Source organism: Juglans microcarpa x Juglans regia, chromosome 7S (genome assembly GCF_004785595.1).
Source record: "Juglans microcarpa x Juglans regia isolate MS1-56 chromosome 7S, Jm3101_v1.0, whole genome shotgun sequence".
NCBI lineage: Eukaryota > Viridiplantae > Streptophyta > Magnoliopsida > Fagales > Juglandaceae > Juglans > Juglans microcarpa x Juglans regia.
Window position 1 is genome coordinate 19,455,482 of NC_054607.1, and position 23,428 is coordinate 19,478,909.

The 23,428-nt window shown below is 36.9% G+C and overlaps 1 long non-coding RNA gene across 1 annotated transcript; it reads right to left on the minus strand.

Moving 5' to 3' along the window:
* Positions 1-666: 666 nt before the first annotated feature.
* On the minus strand, positions 667-23,282 carry LOC121240332. Its single transcript, XR_005935520.1, has 3 exons — positions 23,141-23,282; positions 10,257-10,261; positions 667-678 (listed from the first exon to the last, which is right to left on the minus strand). It is a non-coding gene; the product is annotated as an uncharacterized LOC121240332 (long non-coding RNA).
* Between the last annotated feature and the right edge of the window lie 146 nt (positions 23,283-23,428).

Below are 23,428 nucleotides of genomic sequence, written 5' to 3' on the forward strand. Positions count from 1 at the left end.
AAATTTTCGTTCCAAAAGACCTAATTTGTTGTAGTGAATAATAAGGATAGAAAAATTGAAATATATATACAACATGAGATTATGTAGTACTATTTTATTTGAATCATGAATAAGAAAATAGGAGATCATGAATAATAAGTTTATATTAAATTAGTTTGTGATTTTGCACAAAATACTACTACTGTCATGACCTTATAAAATATAGCTAAAGGGTATTTATTTTTTCATAGAAGGAACATTTTGGAAAAAAAAAAAAAACAAAAAGTGAATACAATTGAGGTCAAATACATAAATCGGACGCTTAGTACTTAAGCTATTTAAATGTAATAGATATGCCCATATATAAATTTTCCTCACCGTCCAATGCCATTCAGACCATGCTGCATGACTTTTTCTTTTTCGTAATATTTAAGTAAGGTAATTAAAAGTTGCAGAATATATAATTATTATTCAAACTCCTCAGCACATTCTAATTGTAATTCGTATTAATTTATGGATGGATACGACTATTGTTATATATATATTGACTAATTACGAGTCCATTTATTGACCAAATTCCCAAAGAACTAAGTATCCTATATTTAATTATCAACTACCATATAGTATCCATCTGTATACGTAGTTGTACATTGAAAAAAGTTAGCTAGCTAATTAAAGTAGGTTAAGGATTATGATTTCCTAAGGTACTAGTACAACTTTTGTCTCTCTGAGTCATTGAATAACATTAAGGGCTCATTTAGACACTTAGGGCACCCTAGTTTGGTTACACAAAATCAAACTATCTCATCTCATATAATCATTATAATTTTTTTAAACTCTCACGCAAAATATAATAAGCAATTCAACATTTTCAAAATATCCCAAAACAAAAATAATAATAAAAACTTATATTATAACTATATTCTATTTAACTTTTAACAAAACATCGCATCTCATCTCATCTGAACTGCATAACCAAACGAGGCCTTAGAATATCTCAAAATATCTATGAATAGTAGTGAAATTATTTGAGTTAAGCTGTTTTATTGGATTTTGAGCAAGAGTAATGCTACTCTCCTCCCCTTTACTATCATCTATTTTACTATCATCTCCTGATCTCACAATCCCATAATGTGGTATTATATAATTGTAGACTATTTATTATATTTCACTTGTGGGCCTTTTATTTAATACCACATTAAGAGATGCTGAGATGATGATAACAAAAATAATGATAAATAGATTTTTCTTTTAGGAAAATGAGAGAGAAAAAGTTGAATAAAAGCATTATAACAAAGTTAAAAAACTAATTGAATATAAGTTTTTAGTATTATTTTTGTTTTAAAATTTGAAAAAGTTATATTAGTTTTTGTGTTTTATTTGGACGTTTAGAAATTTTGTATTGGATTTTGTGCTTGGATAATAATTACATAATTAAGAAGTTGAAGATTTGAAATTGAAATTTGTTTTGTGTTTGAGTGATATTTGAGAAATAAATATATGAGAATATCTTATTAACTAATTAGTCTTACCTTCTATAACATAGAAATTAGCACTAGCTAGCAGCTAGGAGTAGATGCTTGTTCTTCTCAACTCCTGGAAAGAGGGAATTAGGAACAAAGACGTTAAGGTCCCGTTTGGATATTGAGCTAAGTTAAGATGAATTAAATTCTTTATGAATAATAATGAGTTGAGATGGGAGAGTGAGTTTTGTGGTGCCCACCTAAGATGAATTTAGATATGTTTGGATGTTAAGATGAGTTTAGATATATTTTTAAGAAGTTGAAAAAGGTTATAGATTCTACTTGTAAAGAGGTGTTGAGTTGAAAAAGATTGTGAGTTTGACATGTAAAGAAGTTTTGAATTGAGATGAGTTTAGTGATTAGAGAATTTGGTATTTGGATGTTAGACTCAGCTTAAAATTAAACTGAACTGGATTGATCTCAGTTCAATCCAAGTTCCAAACGGGGCCTAACATTGTAACACATTCATAATAATGGTGTAGATGTATATTAGTATATATACCATTAATATTTTTGGCTTATCAAAGTACAAGTACTAGTATTTTGTCTAGTTTTCACGATTGAGTTTATTTTTACCCAAAGTTTAATGCACAATCAATATATATGTACTAAATTAGCTCCTTATTGCCGGGTGCTGCATGCATCTTTTACAGCCAGTAATGTACGTACACGATTCGCCCGGATTAGCTTTCCGCTACATGATGAACCAATATTAATTAAAGGCAGAAAGGGAAAGTTTTAGGTTGGCCACGTCCACAAATTGTTGAGGGTTAAGAACATCAGAAAAGAAACAACAATATAAAAAGATTAATATAGCATATATATTAATTACTTATCAGATAATTCTAATAAAGAAAAGAAACCGGCCAAAAAAAAAGTGCAAATTACACTGTATATTTCCTTCTCTAATGATATTGATCTTGTTATTTCCTTATAACATGATCTAAGATTTGCAATATTTTTGATATTATTGGGTTAGCTAGGTTGTATATAATATAGCGCATGCATGCAAAGGATAAACTTGATCAGCCGAAAAACATGTATATGTGTTTGCGTGATTCAATGAAGTTTATAAAAGGTTGCATGCATGCCCAAGTGAAAAACCAATTCAAACAAGAATGTAGTACCACTACAACACATAAATGAGTTTTTGTAACGGTTTGGCAATTGTGACAGTCTCCAAACCGTCACAAAAAAGTATTTTCTACGACAGTTTGTGGAAATTGACTGACTGACATAAACTAATTATATAAGCAGCTACCGCTAATGTAATGCCAAAAATTGTGATAAACTACAATTATTTGGTCAACCAAATAGAAATTGACCTTAGACTGCTGGCACTAGATAGATTAATTGAATCTTGACTATTCATTAATTCATGCTTGGAAAACCCATTAACGAAAAACATGCATGCACATGGACTAACTTTATATTAATATAAGCACTTATATATACATATATATATATATATATTCTCAATCATTCTTAATTTCTTTCTTTATTCCTTTCTTTTTTTTTTTTTAATCTTTTTGTCAAGCTTCTGCTTTAGCCTCCAAACTTAGTAAAAACTGGCAGAGCGCAATTTTTCTTCTTTTGAAGCAATTGAGAGTAGAATTTTGAGAAGCCTCCCTCTTTGACCATTCTAAAGACAGCCAATATCTATAAGCTTGCAATCCTTGCTCTCATTTCGGATTTGAGTCGTGTCCGGTAGGTTTGGATCACTTATGAATATTTTACAATCGAACTCACTTAAGTAAACGTGTGAAGGTTCTTAACATCAAGATAATTATTTTGTGTTGGATTTACCGGTTGTCACAAAGTTATGCTTAAAGATTATGCAACTTGAGAAGATTATGCTTAAGATCTCAATGATAATGATAATTTGATCTCAAGAATACCATAACAGAGAAAATAATTACAGACAAGATCCCAGTCTAACAAAAGGGTACAAATAAAACTCCACACTAGATCCATCAAAATCATATCATTTCCCTCAAAGTATCAGTTTGGGTATAGACAAAGACAAGAAAAAGAAGATAGGAACAAAACTCATGTCAACTGGTCGGTGTTCTATTTGAGACCAAATAAAGAGACTGCAACAGGTTTTCTATAAAAAGCTTGTGACTTATAAAGATGTATTTCCACATAATTAAATGGATCCTGGCCAAGAAAAGAAAAAAGAATTTATGATTTCAAATAAAAACTAGGATAATATGCAAAATATGGTACGTAGAGATTGTACTAGCTCTGAGTGCAGGACACATATCTGGTTCCCAATTTCGCAAGGCCCTACTGATCCCCAATCGAATTGCTCCAACTTGGCATGCAATCAAGTCCATCTAAGTTCTTCCATATTCACAAATGATTAAGGTAAGATGGCAAGCGACAAGTTCAAGCAAAATTAGAAGTAAAATTCCAACACATACTGAAGTATGGGTTTGAATGCACATGACATTACAATTACATTGCATACAAAAGAGAATATGCTATTAGGTACAAATAAAACTCTAACAACAAATAAATAATATCCAATAAAATTCTCACGAAGGGTGGTTAATATTTTGATCTTAAATCCAACACCATACCAAGCATTTTGAGGCGGAAGAAGGAACATAATGGGAAGTGTTTGTTAAGACCTTCCAGATCAAAATCCTTGACACCACATATAGCAAACTGTGGCAAAAGTGAAAGTAACTAGTGAAGGCCACAGGCCAATATAAACATCAGCCGGAATTAATAAATTATGCTATGGTACAATTAAATTTGTACCACATGCACGGGACAATACTATGTTGTTAAATATGTAAGTTCTAAAATGGCACATCAATTTGTTCTTTTCATTATTTGGTAAACCATGCCAGCTAGGTTGACTCAGGTCGACAGGGTGTTTCACCATCCTTTATGGTCAGTAGTATCTGCCCATGCTTTCGGAGCTTGTCAAACTCTAAGTTCTTTGTAGCTCCCCGTCCATGTTTTCGGCTAGGCGGTACTTCACCCACCACAACAATTACACTCAACCATAAATCGAATGGTAAAATCAGGTAGTGCCAACACCGGAGGTTGGGTCACCACTTCTTTCAACTTGTGAAATGCCACCTTAGCCTCTTCACTCCAACAAAACCCATCATTTTTAAGCATTCTTATTAGAGGGGCTACAATTGCTCCATAACCCTTAATAAATCTCTGGTAGTAACTCGTTAATCCCAAGAGTCCCCTTAATGCCTTTAGGGACTTTGGTAAGGGTCATTCCACCATAGCTTTAAGCGTCTCAGGGTTTGCCTTCACACTGCTAGCTGAAATTAAATGGCCTAGGTAGGCTATCTCCTTGTAAGCAAAACGGCACTTAGATTGTTTTGCGAACAATGAGTGTTGTTTCAAGATCTCAAGAGTGAGCTTTAGGTGAGTAGCATGCTCCATTTCCAGTCTACTATACATACGAATATCGTAAAAAAAACAAGTATAAATTTCTGTAGAAATGGGTGAAATACCTCATTCATAAGGCTTTGAAAAGTGAAAGGTGGATTAGTAAGCCCGAAGAGCACTACTAACAACTCATAGTGTCCTTCATGAGTTCTAAAAGCTGTTTTGGGAACGTCATTGGGCCTAACACAGATTTGGTGGTAACCATACCTCAAATCCAACTTTGAAAAAATAACCTTGCAACTCATCCATTAATTCCTCGACCACCAAGATAGGAAACTTATCCTTGATGGTCACACTATTTAGCCCCCGATAGTCCACACACAATCGCCAAGTGCCATCAGCCTTTCAAACCAATAGTACGGGGGAAGAGTTAGGGCTTTGGCTAGGTTGAATTACCCCCGTCTTCAATAGTTCTTGAACTATTTTCTCAATTTCATCTTTTTGGTAGTAAGGGTAACGGTAAGGCCTTATAGAGATGGGTTTGGTGTTTGGGATAAGTTATATAGCATCGTCATGGGTACGTGGGGGTGGTAATCCCTTTGGATCAGCAAATACATCATTAAAGTGGCCCAATAGGGTCTGAATATTTGCTGGAATGGGCTCTTCAGCTTGCTGGTCCATGGCACTGTCTTCCTCTAACAGCCGCAAAATGACACCCTTGTTTTCCATGTTGTCACCTTTGTATAATGACCCTTCTTCAATCATATTTACTAGTATGGCCTTGCACCATAATTTCTTTGCCCTCATAGCAAAATTTCATAGACAGGTTTTTAAAATCCCATAAGATAGAGCCAAGCTCCCTTAGCCACTTGACATCCAACACCATATCGCATTCTGCCAATACCAGAATTTGTACTTCTAATAGAAAGGCAGTTCTTTGAACAAATAATCTCACATCTTTGCATTTTCCCTCACTTGGGATGAGATCCCCATTAGCAACCCTTACTTTGACTCTTCCCATGTCATCAATAGGCAAGTTAGATTTCTTAATGAAAGCAGGGTCCAAAAAATTATGAGTAGAACCGCTGTCAATCAAGATTGTGACCTTCTAGTTTCCAATTCTCTCTTTCACCCTCATTGTGCGTCGGTTGTGTGATCTGGTAATTGCGTGGAGTGATATTTTAGGATTGCGTTGGGTAATGGTGGTTTCGCAAACTATTTGGGTGGGATCACTTTGTTCACCAACTTCCTCCCAAACGGGTTTACTGTACTGACTGTCCAGCAGCACTTCTTCTAGTAAATATAGCTTGGGGTTTTTGCATGGGACCCACTTGGTATCACAATTATAACACAATCCTTTCTCCTTCCTCTCTTTCATGTGGTTTTGGGTGATTTTGTGGATGGAAAAACTTGGTTTGTGTTGGTCGGGCTTGGTTGGGTCTGTGTGGTGGGTGGGTGGTGTTTTCAAAATACCTGGGTCAAGTGAATATAGTAGGTTGGATCTGGGGTTTCTTTTGGTTAGGTTCACATTTCCTTCTTGAATTTTGGCTAGGCTATATATTGTGGTTAAGTTGGCGGCATTGAACATATGCACTGTTAACCGGATCTCATCTTTTAGGCCACTTAAAAAACAACTTAATTTGTACATGTTTGACAACCCTCTCAATCTGCTAGACAAGGTTTCAAACCTTACTTGATAGTCCTCTACAATACTAGTTTGCCTTAATCTAGTGAGGGCTTACATAGGGTCATCATATGCATTGGGCCCAAATCTAATCAACATGGCCTTATTGAATGTGTCCCAATCCCTAACCTAGGTTGTTTCTTCCATTTCTTGAAACCAAATGAAGGTTTTACCCTCCTTGTGAAAAGAGGCAAGCCTTAGCTTCTGATGTGGTAATGTGTTGTGAAAATGAAAAAAATCCCTTTTGATATCCCAAAAAATGCTTGTGAACTAAAAAGGGAGATGTTTTTTTTTTTAGTTGTGTGAGGATGGAGATCATGAGGCTGAGGATCACGAGATCAGTGTAGGCCGAGAAAAGGGAAAGATGCTAGAAATATTATGAAATTCCAAGAATTTAAGGAGATGCAAGGAAAAACTAATAATGAAAAACCCAAAATAATAACAAATCTAAAAGGAAAAAAAAACCTTGGCTAGCTACACTAGCATTAGATTTTTAATAGTGCACTAATGGAATAGGGTCAAAGGAACCATTTTGATCAACCGTTAGTGTTCCAAGATTTTTATGTACATATAGGTGGACCAGGCACATGATAGCAAAATATTCGAAAGAAACTAATTAAAAGTTTTTATGTCAAAATATAAGTACAACACCTAGCAGTGATTAAGTACTCATGTAACGTGTATGCATGGTTGTGGGACGTGTGAAATTATGGGTTAAGTTGTGACCATCCAACAAAAGTTGCAACAAGCTCGGTTTTAAACACCCAAAACAAAGCAAATTGAAACCATTAGAAAACTGACCCAACACATCCTCCTCCGTGGACACGGCTGAGTCCACATAGAGCACCACCGACCAGGAAGCTCCCTACACTAGCGCAACATCTCAAAACTATTTGCACCGCAACCCTGTTTTACACAAAAGAAACATATAAGCTTCACTGTTGTTTGTATTTATCTTTCATTTACGTTATCCTGTGGAATCTTGGGCCATCTCTTGGAACACCCTGTGCTAGTGCTCAGAAAATCTTGCGCAAGCAATGCAGCTCTCTAAAACCAAAAGCATGGTGAGCACCAACCACGTCAGCGGTTGGACATCCTGGGCGAACCCCATTTCTTACCTAGGAAATAAGTCTAGTGGGCACTATACCCGCCATCGCTTAGAACACTTGGGCAAGCAATGTAGCTCACCCAAGAAACGAGCACTGACATGTCGTGCTAGGAAAGTCCCAGGTGAGCAATATAATACAATTGAGAGACAAGCAAAAGGTGGGCACTTAATGAGCAATGAGACCACCCTAGCAATGATCAAGGCAAGTAACTATGAACCTTTCCTAGGCTCTAAACGCGAAGCCTGCCTTCGTAGGGATTAGCAAAGGCAAGCAAGGCAGATAGTCAGCCAAACCCACGCATGGAGAGTTTCAGGGCAAGCGATCGGGCAACAATCAAGGTGACCAATGGAGTTCGCTCGAGTCATTCATGAATTAACTAATCTATCAAATAGGCGAGCAATGAAACTCACCCGGGTTTTTCACCTTAGCTAAGAAGTCGGGAGTTCGCATAGCCCGTTGAGCATTGAACAAAAAACCATAACAATGAAGCTCGTCAAAACATGGTAGGCCATGAAACTTGCCCAAGCATGTTGGGCCCTGAAGCTCACCCTAAGCAACAAGGAAGGATCGTGCCTAGTAATAATATGCTCCCTCAAGACACAAGGAAAGGCTTGACCTAGCAAGAATGCTCGATGCCAAGCAACAAATACTCTGAGTAACCTCAGCAATGAAGCTCGCTCTCGTTTGCTCACCCCAAGTACGAGATCTAACTTTCACTTGTGCTAACAAGTTTGACCTTTGGATGTTCTCCCCATGAAGTTCCTCAGATTTCTATGAGGATCTTAAAAGAATAAACGGATGGACATGCGGGTACTTAGACTGAATGAACATACAAATGGGCATGCGGGCACAACTGCTCGCCCTGAGCAACGAGGAGACTTTGGGTGAGCAATCACACTCATCTCGAAAAACAAGGAAGGACAATTGCGAGTAAAAATAGTCATCCTCAGGCGAGGAGCTAGGACAACCAACACTGCTCACTCCGAGCAATAAGGAAGGACCGTGCTGAATATCAATACTCGCCCTCGAGACACAGGGAAATACTTGACAGAGCAACAAGAAAAGACCTGATAGAGCAACAATGCTCACCTTGAGAGACAAGAGACTTTGGGGAGCCTACTCGCCCAACAAAACATTTGGAGAAAAGGAAGAATTTAGCAAACACACTTCCCACCACCAAAAACAATTGACAAAGGCCTCCCGAGAAACAATGCTCTTCCTAAGCAATAACGCTTGCCCTAGGCGACAATACTCACCTAGGCAACAATGCTTGCTTGAGCAACAAAGGATTGCACCGAGCAACAAGGCTCTCCCAAGCAACAAAGGACTATGCTGAGCAACAAACAAAAATGCCCTCTCAAGCAACAAAGGACTTCTAGAATTTTATATCATTGTTTTTCTTCTTCTCATCTTCTCTTTCCTTTCCTTTCTCTTCATGACCCATATAATTTAAGCAAAACATCCTCAAACAATAAATTATAAATTCCAATTCTCATTGTTTGCTAATGTATTTGATTGAGATAATTTCATCTAGTTGATGACGACCTTCCTTTGAAATATTAACAAGTGATCACTCTTCTAATTAAAAAGCGTCCAAGCATCTTTAGGTGTTTAAATTGAAGGAAGAACAATTATCAAACTTTACAAATTGATCGAAGAAATACTAAGTGCTACAGTCAAATCCTAGACGTCGGGCTAGAATAGGAGATTATTCTGACTGTTAGTTAAATAATGAGAGCTAGAGATTGAGATTGAGATTGAGAAAAATCACAAACCGAGAGTAACTTTGAAATTAGGGTTTACTATAAAATAAATCAATGATAATCTTCTAAAGCCCACAAGCTGGGCTTATAGTTAACAAAAAATAATAAAATTGTAATTAAGACCAAACAATATAATACGGAATAAGATAACTATGGTTAAAGTCTAGCCTAAGAATCCGGAATATAATCATTACCAAAGATAAACATTACCAAAAAAGAAAATTGACCAAAAATGGTAGAATTAACTAAAATTGACGATTCAGAATAAAAACGGCTGATTTTGGGTTAATAAGGGGCCCACCAGGAAAAGCACGGTGATCACGACGTGTGCGCCGAAGAGAGCTTTCCAGATTGGGGTCATATGCGCGATTCTGACATCTGTAGCCAAAATCTTAGTTAGAATACTGATGTCGACACTTCACTTTGCCCAATCGAGGAAAAATCTTCTTGCCCAACAGAGAAATAAATCGTTACTCGCCAAAATATGATGAATACCACTTCTCGTCCATATCTGCCGCTTCTCCCCAAATCCTCGGAATACTCATCTCTTCCCACCAGTTTTGCATTGGTCTACCTTCTCGAAGTAATCCAGTGCTTTTAACGTCGCATCTGTCAGCTGAGCCTCATCAAACTAGGATCCAGGCCTGCATCAGGTAATTATAACAAACTTTTACATGTGTGTGTTAAATATATTAACGTTCCAATATATTGCATCAAGGCCACACTTTCTGATCACTCGATCCCTAACTTGCCCAACTGCTAGCTAGTTCAACATATAAGAATTTTACTGATCATTTTCTTTGCACCCGCATACACTTGCTTAATATCATTGTACACTCCCTGAGGTTGGGATTAAACTACATATTTTTCAAGTTATTATGTATGCAAATTCCAACTCTCGTTTCTTGGTATATATCGCGAGCCTTCCATGCATGAGTTTGTCTATATCGCCCATGCATGATGAAAGGGTAGAAGAAAAGAAAAGAAAAGCTATTCCGCTGCTGCCTAGCTATTACCCTTTAATTTGCCTTGCCCTTTGGGGCCACAAATCTCCTCGTTGGTCACTTATACATACATACATACAAAATATATATATATTTATATATATATATATATGCATGCAAACCAATTAGGTTAATCATAATTCAACTATTACTTGATGATACCCCTCTTCCTTAAAGATTAGAGAGAGACAAGACCTCGACGTGAGTGTGCGTGGTGGGAGTTGATCTCTTTTTCAAACCACGCGGCCTACAATATCGATCAATATATAGTTGAATTTCTATTGTTTTTTTTTTATATATCAACTGTTTTTGAATTTCAATTATCAATCTTTTTTAATGTTAACTTATCAAACTTTAATATTAAAGTACTGCAGTTCAATTCTCAATCTTTTTTAATTTGAAATATCCGACTTTAATATTAAATAAAAAATTTACACGTTCGCACGTAAGTAGCCTCAACGTTCGAATGTCCAAGGCCCCTTCGAATGTGAATATGTATACGTTCGAATGTAATACAATTTCTTGGCTGCCTTCAGTGACGGTTTCCACAAATTGTCACAAAAAATATTTTTTGGTGACGGTCACAATTGCCAAACCGTTACAAAAACTCATTTAGGTGATGTAGTCGTATTGCATTCTGGTTCAAAATGGTTTTTCACATGGGCATGCAACCTTTTATAAACTTCATTGAATCACACACACACACATATACATGTTTTTCAGCTAATCAAGTTTATCCTTCGCATGCATGTGCTATATTATATACAACCTAGCTAACCCAATAATATAAAAAATATTGCAAATCTTAGATCATGTTATAAGGAAATAACAAGATCAATATCATTAGAGAAGGAAATATACAATGTAATTTGCACTTTTTTTGGGTTTCTTTTCTTTATTAGAATTCTTTAATAAGTAATTAATATGCTATATTAATCTTTCCTTAACTGTCAACAATGTAGATGTGGCCAACCTAAAACTTTCCCTTTCTGCCTTTAATTAATCTTGATTCATCATGTAGCGGAAGCTAATTTTGAAAAAACAAAGTTTATGAATATAGTATTTGTTAAAAGAAAAGAAAAACATCTGAAGGAATGATAGAGTTTTGAGAAGATGAATATTTGATTCTCATTGATTTACAAATAATACAAGTGGTGTTTAAATACACGACTGTACAGAATCGTTGTAGCCAAAATAGCAAGCGGCTGGTATGCATGCTGCTATACCAAGAATATTGCAGAGCTTGTTGCAACAGACACCTTGCCAGAGCACTACACAATATTTTCATCATAACAGAATTAGCACACAGCCAACCTAGTACTCTACATTATTCCTGAACCTTCTGGAAGCTTGGCTGTTGAAATGGAATTTGATGGAAGAGTCATCTTTGAGCTGGAGGTGAGAGTGGTCTGCTCAATACGCCCCCGTGAGCCGATCGGTGTATCAACAACTGTGAGGCTTGTTCTTAACAGATGAAACCAAGATGAAACTATTGGCTTTGTGAGAATGTCAGCTAATTGCTCCTTTGATGGAAGAAATGCAACCAGGAGACCTTTTGCAGCTACACGATCACGAACAAAATGGAAATCTATTTCCATGTGTTTGGTGCGGGAATGAAGTACGAGATTAATAGAAAGATACGTTGCACCAAGATTATCACACCAAAGTAATGGGGGTTTGGGAAGAAAAACATAAAGCTCTTTGAGGAGGGATTGAATCCAAATCAGTTCAACTCTTATGTTTGCAAGAGATTTATATTCAGCCTCGGTACTTGAGTGGACAACAGTGCTTTGCTTGTGAGAGCTCCAAAAAACTAGATTTTGACCAAGAAATATACAATAGCCACCGGTAAAGCGACGATCATCTGGGCAACTTGCCCAATCTACATCGGAGAATGCTTGAAGCTAGAGAGTTGAGGATTTGTGAATGAGGAGTCTGAAATTTATTGTTTGCTTGAGATATCGAAGAAGTCATTTGACAGCTTGCCAATGAGAGTGTTTCGGATTGTGCATGAATTGACAAATTTTGTTGAGTGAGAAAGCAATATCAGGACGAGTCAAACAGAGGTATTGGAGACCTCCAACAACACTTCTATAAAGTGTTGGATCAGAGAAAGAAGGTGTATCTGAAAGGGAAAGATAACTTGAAGCTACCATTGGAGAGGTCACCCCGTTGGCAGTAAGCATGTTAGTCCTGGATAGGATGTCATGAATATATTTCCTTTGTGATAGATGAATCCCATCAGACAGATAAGTGATTTCAATTCCAAGGAAATAAGAGAATTTTCCTAAGTCTTTAATGGAAAAAACCGAAGCAACAAAATCTATGAGATGATCAATTTGTGAGGGATGAGAGCTGGTGACAACTATGTCATCAACATATGTCATCAACATAGATTAAAACAAAAATTGTAATGGACTGAGAGAAATAAACAAACTAAGATGAATCTGATTTTGATGGAGTAAAACCATATTGACATAAACATGAACTGAGCTATGCAAACCAAGCTCTAGGAGCTTGCTTAAGGCCATAGATGGCCTTCCGTAAGCAACAAACATACTCTGGGTGGTCATGGTGAATGAAACCTATGGGTTGAGCCATATACACTGTTTCAGTGAGGTCTCCAAGAAGAAAGGCATTTTGAATGTCTAGTTGACAGAGTGGCCAACCATGGGAGATAGCTAGTGACAGCACAAGCTGAATGGTTGTGGGTTTTACAACAGGACTAAAACTTTTAGAATAATCAATACCTTCCTGTTGGTGAAACCCTTTGGCAATGAGTCGTGCCTTCCGTCGTTCTATGGTGCTGTTGGCTCTGTGCTTCATACGAAATACCCACCTGCAACCAACGATATTAGAGGAAGGGGGAGGGGGAACAAGAGTCCAAGTATGACTCTAAATAAGTGCCTGAAATTCGGTGGACATGGCATTACGCCATTCTGGAAAACAGGCAGCAACAGTGCACGATGTTGGTTTGTCTGGAATTTCAAGAGAGGTGCTAAGACATTGACGAGTGGGTGGGTAACGTATAAGGCCGTCTGTGAAGTTTTTGGGTCTGGAAGAGTTGGTTTTGGATTTGGTAATAATGGGTGATATCGGTGGGGAAAGGGAAACTGTAGAGGAAGTTTCGAGATGATGGTTTGTCGAGAAAGATAAGTCAAAGGAATTGGTGGGTGAGGAAGAAAGTGTTGGACTTGGACTTGGTAGAGGGGCTGGACTTGGTTGAGAGGAAGTTGGGTTTGGAGAAGAGAGAGAGGGTCGTGGGCCAATAATTGATGGTAAGTAAGTGGGTGAATTTGAGGTGTTCTGTGAGGGGTGAGTGTGGGCCGAAGAGGATTGAGAAGAAAGACAAAGAGTTTTCATTGAAGATGACATCCCGGGAGATGTACATGCGATCTGATGAGAGGTCTAGGCATTTATATCTTTTGTACATAGGATTGTAGCCGAGGAAAAGACATCGAGTAGATCGAAAATGAATTTTGTGATTGTTATATGGCCGAAGGTTGGGCCAACACTTAGAACTGAAAATTTTGAGGGAAGAATAATCTGGTTCATGATTGTAAAGAAGGAGATGGGGTGATTTATTTTTAAGAGTAGGGGTGGGAAGAAAATTAATTAAATAGGCAGCGGTTTGAAAAGCATCCGTCCAAAATTTGTAAGGTAAGGATGCCGTTGCTAAGAGTGCAAGACTAGTTTCAACGATGTGACGATATTTCCTCTCGACAACACCATTTTGTTGGTGAGTATGAGGACACGATAGACGATGCATGATTCCTTGAGAATTGAGTGCACGGGTTAGAGGGCGAAATTCGCCACCCCAATCACTTTGAACAATTTTGATTTTAGTGTTTAGAAGACGTTCAACGTATTTTTGAAAGAGAAGGAAAGTGGAGGTCGCATCACATTTAGAAGCAAGTGGATAAAACCACGTAAAACGACTATAATCATCAACACAAGAAATGTAATACCGAAAACCATCTCTTGATATATAAGGGGATGGTCCCCAAACATCAACATAAATTAAATGCAAAAGCCCTAGAGACCTTTGAATAGAATTTTTAAAGGATAATTGCCGACACTTGGCAAGAGGACAACTAGTGCAAAAAAATTAGATTGAGAGGGGAGAAATGGCAAGCACTTGGTCTTCAAAATATGTGAAACAAGCCGAAGGGAAGGATGGTCAAGACGGTGATGCCAGTGAGCTACGGTACTCCTTTGTCCAACAAGAGCAACAGGTTCAGACTTTAGAGGAGTTGGAGATGGAAAAACATAGAGGTCATTATGTGTTGGGCCTTTGAGTAGAGGAGTTCTCGTCCGCTTGTCCTTCACAAGGAAAAAAGAGTCACGATACCATGATAGAGTTTTGAGAAGATGAATATTTGATTCTCATTGATTTACAAAATAATACAAGTGGTGTTTAAATACACGGTTGTACATAATCGTTGTAGGCAAAATAGCAAGCGGCTGGTATGCACGCTGCTGTACAAAGAATATTGTAGAGTTTGTTGAAACAGACACCTTGCCAGAGCACTACACAATATTTTCATCATAACAGAATTAGCACACAGCCAACCTAGTACTCTACATTATTCTTGAACCTTCTGGAAGCTTGGCTGCTGAGATGGAATTTGATGGATGAGTCGTCTTTGAGCTGGAGGTAAGAGTGGTCTGCTCAATAAGAAACCACTATCTCAATAGTACAAGTAATTAAACCAAGGATTTCATAGCTATTTTAATTTGATAGTTATGGATTACAAAGTCAAAATTGAAATCGGCCATTAGATCAGCTAGCATGCATCCTGTCCAGGCATGAGGCAAACTAGGACTAAATTAATTAATAATGACCCAAATTAACTTATATAATAAAGGACCCAACTATTTATACTAATGAGAAGCACTACAATTAAAATTAAACTCATAAATTGATATAATTTTCATATGATACAACATTATATCTATTTTATAATCTAAGGTAAAATATCGATCAAGTAATCACGTCAGTTTACATGAGTTTACTTTTGTACCTGCAGATCTATTTCTGACTAAATTATTCCTCATTACTAATATATATAATTGTAGGAACTTGGGATTAAGTCATGCGTTCAAATTATAAAACATGTGCTTAGTTCTGATGAAGGAGACAGTACAAACGCTTTCCCAGTCTAATGGGCGCACGTACATATGTACGTAGAGGTCGTGTGGTGTTCATGTGTTTAGAGTTATTGCATGCATAGAATGTAGTACTTTGGCTAACTAAGTGCTTTATAAATAGGAAAAATCTATTCAACCCCTGGTTCATTAACACACACCACACACACACGTGGCAAACCCGGTTCCCCCATCCACTGGTTCTTCCACTCAATTCTCTCCCCCGACCTCTTTCATTTCTCAAACACTTGTCTCTTCTTCTTCTCAGACTCAACGCCCTCAACCCTTCTCCCATTGAGTTCTCAGACTGCCCAGGATTACTCGAAGGAGGGTCTCAAATCCTTTGGATTACTCAAAGGAGGGTCAGGCATAGTTGGTCGAAATGGTGGAATTGTCGGTTGCTGCAATTACCAACTGTGTTAGAAAGACTCCATTATAGAGCACCCAACTAAAAAGATTTAATAAAAAAAAAAATATGTCTACCTGGCTACCCCAAGAATACGAATATGAATTTGGATATGTATTTGATGGCAGCATATATGGTGGGCGGTATGGAATTAGTGGATCATGGTATCCCTATAACAAAGTGTAAAAAATGCATTAACTTAATATTGCAATGTAAAACATTAACAACATTTTCAACTAACAATGTGTATCATACCTGATTTGGTGAAATCGATGTCGAAGGCATAGGTAGCATTTTATCTTCTTCATCGTCCATCACGCTATTTAACTCAAATTTGATTACAGGTGACTAATACTCACCCCTTCAACTGCACACGCAAACATAAAGTGTAGGAAAATGTTAAAATCATAAAGGCCACAACACTGAAATGATAGATGGATCAATCAAAATCATGATTGTCATTCATTTTCTGACGAAAAGCAACCAAAGAGAAAATTCAGAAAATATACCATTAACCTATTTTGTACAAACAACAAACACTTGTCCCCACCCCACCCCACCCCATGCATCCAAGGTCAACCAAACTTCATGAGGTTTGTTTTCTTTCTGTTTATTTTTGGTCTTTTATAGTATATTGTACTTTTTTTCTCCATCCCCTATAATTGATAAACCAACCAACAGGTGAATCCTAGCAGTTTCCCAAAAAAAACTATTTTTTTGTTCCTAACACGATGGCTTTTAAGATCCTATTTAGATTTACATTTATATATAGACTTCACAAGCTTTCACCAATTAAAGATATAAGCTAGCTAGGTAGATAGCCTCGTGCCTTTCTCTGTGTAAAAAATGACACAAAACAGAACAAATAAACCCAACAAACCACCAAAACAGAATACAACACTCCCAGAAAACAGAACAAAAAGTCCTACAAAACCCCACAAAACTCCCACAGAACAAAAAAATCCCACAAAATAGAATAAAGTGCCCCACAAAACATAATAAAATACCCCACAAAATCCGCACAAACCTGCCAAAACAAAACACAACAACCCCACAAAACTCCACAAAATACAGATAAAAAGATACAACCTCACAGATCTATTAAGCACAAAAATACAAAAAATGATAAAAATGGAGAGACAAAACTAAGAGAGAAAAATAAAAATATTTTCTTTCATTTCTTACCTTTGTGAAAAAACAAAACAATGCAGGACGAGTAACGGGTGGTGAGGAAGGGACGACGCAGAATCCGGCTTGAATGGAACAAGTAACGTTGGGGGGGGGGGAAGAATTTTTTTTTTTTTTTGGGGGGGGGGGGGGGGGGGGGGGGGGGGGGGCTTGGTTCAAATGAAACGTTTTGATTAAAAAAAAAATCGGTGTGTGGAGGTTGCTAAACAGTAGGCGGTTGAGTAGCAATACTCGTAAACTACGTGATAAAAGAGGCTTATCGAGTTTGGGCTACTCCTACTGATCCTATTCTAATAGTAGTACCAGTACTACTTGCACTGTACGTACACTGCTATATTTACGTGCATGCCAATACAAGGATTTTGATCGGTATAAAGGAAAAGAAAAATGTTACTTTATCCATTCAATTTATCTTTTTATTTTGAGATCTCATATATTTTATTTTATTTTATTATTTAATATTAAAGAAAATATTATTAATGTATTGATATTTTTTTATATATAGTTTTTAAAATATTTTAAAATAATAAATAAATATAAATTAAAAAATTAAAAGAAAACTAAAAAGGTCAATTGGGCTTAACGGTAACTTAGAGCGGTGTTACTCTAGAGCGTTTCAGTATAAATATATCTATTTTATTATAATAAATGTCTAATTATAAAGAGTAATTTTTTCTTATTTTACCGTTAGTTTTCTTGTTTGTCGTTAAGTCACAGTTAAGCCCCGTTCGTGGCCATTGGAATACAAACGGACAGAGACAGTTCTCCAAAACCAAACTCCTTTCCTTCTTTGTCTCTTCATCTTCTTTTTTCTCTTCGTCTTCGTGAATCGTATCTGCAATATTGATTTTTTTTTTCATGTCGTTGAAGAGAGAACTCAGGAGGGAGGGAGGGCTGACAATGAGAGAATGAGGATTTGTGTTCTAAAAGAGAAGAATCAGAGGGACAAAAATGAATGACTGAAAAAAAAAAAAAAAAAAAAAAAAAAAAAAAAAAAAAAAAAAAAAGAAAAAACTATCAACAACCAACAACACCATGGTTGAAACTAGACGTAACTCCTCCTCCCCTCCTCCCACCACCGCCAAACTATCCAAGGTACCCTCTTTATCCTTTACGATTGTCTAGGTGCATATAGGTGTGTGAGGTTTCTGGGTCCAGTGTATGTTTGAGTTTTGTTCTGTTGTGTCCCTCCATTTTTGTTGCTGGTGGTGGTGGTGTCGTTGATTATGTTGCTAGATGAATTAATGTTTCTTTGTTGCTTCTGTTTTTTCAATTGATCGTATTCTTTGAAAGAAAAATCATTCATTAGGGTTTCTCTCGGTAAACAACCTCCGATCTCTCAACAACCCAGGTTCGATCATCTCTCACCTTTCTTTCTATATTCTTTTCTTTAATTTCACAATTATCGTATTAGATCTGAAAATTTTCACAAACCTATCATTTCAATTTAGTTATGTTTTTAAACAATATCAATTATCATTTTTGGAAACCCAATTAGGAAAAGAACTGTTTGGTAAATTTACGTCGGTTTTTTGGATCGTATAGGCGGTTCTTGTTTTCATATAAAATGGGTGCCATGATATTGAGATTTTGGTTCATGTTGTTTCTTGCGAAGGAGTATAAGATTGTGGTAGTTGGACTGGATAATGCCGGAAAGACCACAACCCTTTACAAATTACACTTGGGTGAGGTTGTCACTACGCACCCTACTATTCGGAGCAACGTCAAAGAGCTTGTTTATAAGAACATTCGATTCGAGGTGAGATAGCAGCTTTGACGTCTTTTAACTTTTTCGATTTAAGTATATTGTATATTTATCACCGTTCAGGAAAGTCTTTCATGGGGGTTTTTTAGTTTTTGATCCGTAATATATGGAAAGTGAATGTAACTCATGGAAATAGGGAACTTAGGGAAGTGGGTTTTGGTGCAGCGGCGGATGTTTTAATGGTAGATTTTTTCTTGATCGTCAGTTGTAAAAAAAAAAAAAAAAAAAAGAATTTTTCTTGATAGTAACTATTGTTTAGTTGTCCAAAAATGACATAATTTGGGAAAGGTTTGATTGGTATAGTCGATTGTAGTTGTATTGTGCGACTGATGATATACTATATGATTGAGGATAGGTTTAGTTTCTCGACTTTATAGGCATTGAATTAGTTTGAAGTAAAACGTACTTGGCCATTTCTATTTTTCACAGATGCAGTACTGTCTCTTTGGAAACTTGTTGAAAAGCAACTATTGTGTCATTTATTCATCTCAACTATGTATAAGGATTGGCATTCATAAGGATCCCTGCTCCATTCCATTCATAAGATGAGATGAATGGTGAAATGAATAGTAATGAAAATTTTTTGAATCCTTATTTGGTCTTGTGCACTTGCCTGTACCTGTAGCCCCACTCTTCATAAGATATGTTTTTCACTTGATAAACTAGGCACACTCGGGTGAGCCCGTCCCAAGGTACCATACAAGATGGTTGCCACCGCCTCTCAAGATTTGGTTCTTTCGCATATCTGTCATAAGGCCAGGAAAACATTTAAATTCTTTACAAGCATTCATAGAGTCACATCCTTTCCCCCATCTTTTATTTTCTCTTGCTTTTCATCCAGTACCATAAACATTTATAACATTTTCATTTCATATTACATAACATAAACATCAAATATTATCATTTACATTTGAACTCTTTCTAACATAGTATTGGATGCATAAAGAGGGCTACCAAAGGCAGGCTATTTTACATCATAATTATTGAAACAATTTTCAGAGAAATATTTTGTTGACATTTGAAGAAAGTAAGGGGATGATCATATCTACTTGCCTCTCCTCAGCTTCATGAATTCCTATACACTTCACTTAGCAACCTCGATTGTTTACTAAACTTTATTAACCTCTTTTCAATCCTTCACCTTCGAGGCATACCCTTAGAGAACTTTCCTTTAACTTTTCTTTATTTCCTCCTTCTCCTCCAATGAGGAAATTTTGTTCGGCTTTCTTTTATTTATTTGTCTTTTTTTTCCCTCTCTTCTACATATCTATACACTTGTTTGCTCTCAGTGAAGGAAATCAATTCGTCACCAGAGGTAATAACAAAGTGGCACATGTCCTCTATCTTATTTATATTTTCATAAATTCTATTTGTACAACTACCAAATTTTCGCCAAGTTTTGAAAAAATTACAAAGTGCACTTATTAAATGTCAGGGTATTACACAAATTGGTGTTGCTTTTGTTGTTTTTGTATGTTCTTGGATATTCTTCTATTAATGGATGTATATACAGATTTCACCAGTTAATTGGCTAAACTGAGTCCACTGTATATGTAACTGCGACGTTGAAGCCTGTCATCTAGAATTTGCAGAAACAACCACCTGTACTTGTGGTTAGAATTTGAGGCCAATCTGTATTAGAATAAGGCTTAATGATTAGATTCACTGCAACAAAGAATGTGAAGCTGAATTAGTATCTGGACTATGCTTCATTCCATTTATACTTTCTTTGTTCGTGGAAGGAAAAAACATTTCCTATCGTGAATAGGGATGGAAGACCTTTGATACTTAATACATTGATCAAGATTGCTCTAGAGCTCTTTCTAACTTGTAATTTTGTCTGGCAGGTTGTTGGTGGCATTTGGGCAGATACAGTAGGTGGCAAGCTGGTCCTGGGATTTGGTGTAGTTTTGGTGGTCGATCGCTACAGCTCTCACTCCCATTGCTGCTAAACTTGGATTACCTTTCCTTCTTGTTGTTCGTGCTTTCATGGGTATCGGTGAGGTTTGTGCTTCTCCGATTACTATTATTATCATTATTATTTTGTGGAAAGAAATGTCTTAAAATGTGTTTCCCATGAAGCGATCCATAGTGTATATATCATGACACTTTCCCTGTCTTGAATATGCCCATGAGTAATTTAAGGTTCCCATGTTATGGCTTTGTTAATTTGGTTCTGTTTTAGGGTGTTGTCATGCCTGCCATGACTAACATTCTGTCAAAATGGGTTCCAGTAGAAGAGAGAAGTAGATCATTAGCATTGGTGTACAGTGAGATGTACCTTGGATCAGTCAATGGCCTGGCCTTTTCACCGTTTTTAATCCACCAGTCTTCTACTCCTTTGGTTCTCTAGGAACCGTTTTGGTGTCTGTGTGGCTAAGTAAGGTAATGTTTGCTGCATTTATGGAAATATGTCTATGAGCATTGAAGTTTTGGATTCATTTGCTCGCTCTTAATATAGCTATATATGCTCATATGTCACCACTTCTCTTCCTTTGGGATTGTTCCTATAGGCATATAGTTCTCCTCTTGAGGATCCTGAGATGTTACCTGAAGAGAAGAAGCTGATCCTTTCCAACAGCGTTTCGAAGGAACCTGTTAAAACAATACCTTGGCGACTAATTTTGTCAAAACCACCTGTATGGGCCTTAATAGTGTCTCACTTCTGTCACAATTGGGGAACATTTATTCTTCTGACATGGATGCCAACCTACTATAACCAAGTAAGTCTACTTATCTCTAGACCCCTACAATCGGGGGCTACTGGAACACTACAACTTCACTTTACTGCATCATATCCAATATTTATTGCATTTAAAATTTTTAATGCAAATGTTGGCAATCAATAATCATTGCCAGATGTGGGCAAATTATAAATATTGTGGCTTCAGGGTCCTTGAAGATAGGAACGAGGTGAGGACTCATAGGTCACATGAGAGAGGGAAGGGAAGGGAAGGGAAGGGGGGGGGGGGGGGAGGGGGGTTTCCTTTTTTTTTTTTTTGTGTCATGTGGACTTCTCCATTGGCGGATGATGTGTATCTTTTGATATTGTCCAAGTTATGTTGGGCATTTGATTGTAATTAAGCAATTCATCCCACAGACATTTAAATTTGCGGTAGTAAACACTCACCGAAGCTTGATCTTGAGATAAAGATGAGAGCTCCTTCTGCAATTGAAAAATCCTTGGCCCGTTCCCTTGACAAAATTGATTACACAGTTCTTCCCACATTTCTCTTGCTGTTCTTGCATAAACAATTGTTTCTCCAATATCTCTTGATACTGAGTTTAATATCCAAGACAGAACCATGCTATTACATCAATCCCATACACCGAAGAGTGGATCTGAATTCATCGATGGATTTATCATTTCATTTACAAAACCTATCTGGTTCTTTGCCTTTAGCGCCATCTCCATTGATCTGCACCAACTATGGTAATTATCTCCCGTAAGAAGCTTAGAAACTAAGACAGAACCAGGAGAATCTCCATTGTGCAAATAATACGAATTTCCTGCATTAAGCAAAGCAGAGGCTTCTGCATTCAGTGAAACAGATACAGCTTCTTCACTCATCTTGTATCTTGTGTTGAATCTTGCAGCGGTAGCGGTCAGAAGCGAAACCCTAAGGTATCCGCTCTGATACCATGAAACAACTCCAGATCCTTCCAGTCAAGAGCATTCTCAAAGTATTGGAAGAAAGCTACTAATAAAAGAAATTGCATATTCAACCTGATGCCTTTACACGTGAGAGTTGGTATTTATACCATTACAATAGAGGAAAGTAAAGTAACTAATCTTGAACTAAAGACTTAGTTACACTAACTGAATATTTACTATTTACAGTAACAGAGTAGGGTTTAGGGTTTAGGGTTTTAGGGTTTAGGGTTTAGGGTTTAGGGTTTAGGGTTTAAATATTAATTCGTATTGCACATGAATCTTAATGACCAAGAATTTGAAATTGACACGGTAAGAAACTATAGAATATATCGAATACCTAAAGTTCCTCCACCGAATTCTAGTACGGATACGTCAGGAGTCCATTAATGAGAAGGGGCTGGGGAAAGCTTGAACCCAATTCTGACAGTGATGAATATAAGCGCAATTGAAATTCCTGGGGAGTTATACATTTGTGTATTGATAAGACCATTCACTATTTCTTGAAGCTCGATCTCTCCCCCGGATGAACCATATGCCAAGAGAAACCATGAACTACAATTATTTATTTGTTGGGACAATAAACCATAGGGAAGGACTGATTGGAGGATGAGAAATTAGCATACCGACTCGCCTTCTTCCTTCCCCTTCTTATTCCAATGAAACATTTTTTGTAGTAAGTTTTACAACAAACGAGATATTTCGGAATTGACAGATGGTCCTAATGATGATCCTGCACGTATTTCGTATGTATCTCACCGGTGGCTTTAAAAAACCTCGTGAACCTTGATGCAATATATTGGAACATTAATGTATTTAACACGTGCACGTAAAATTTTGTTAT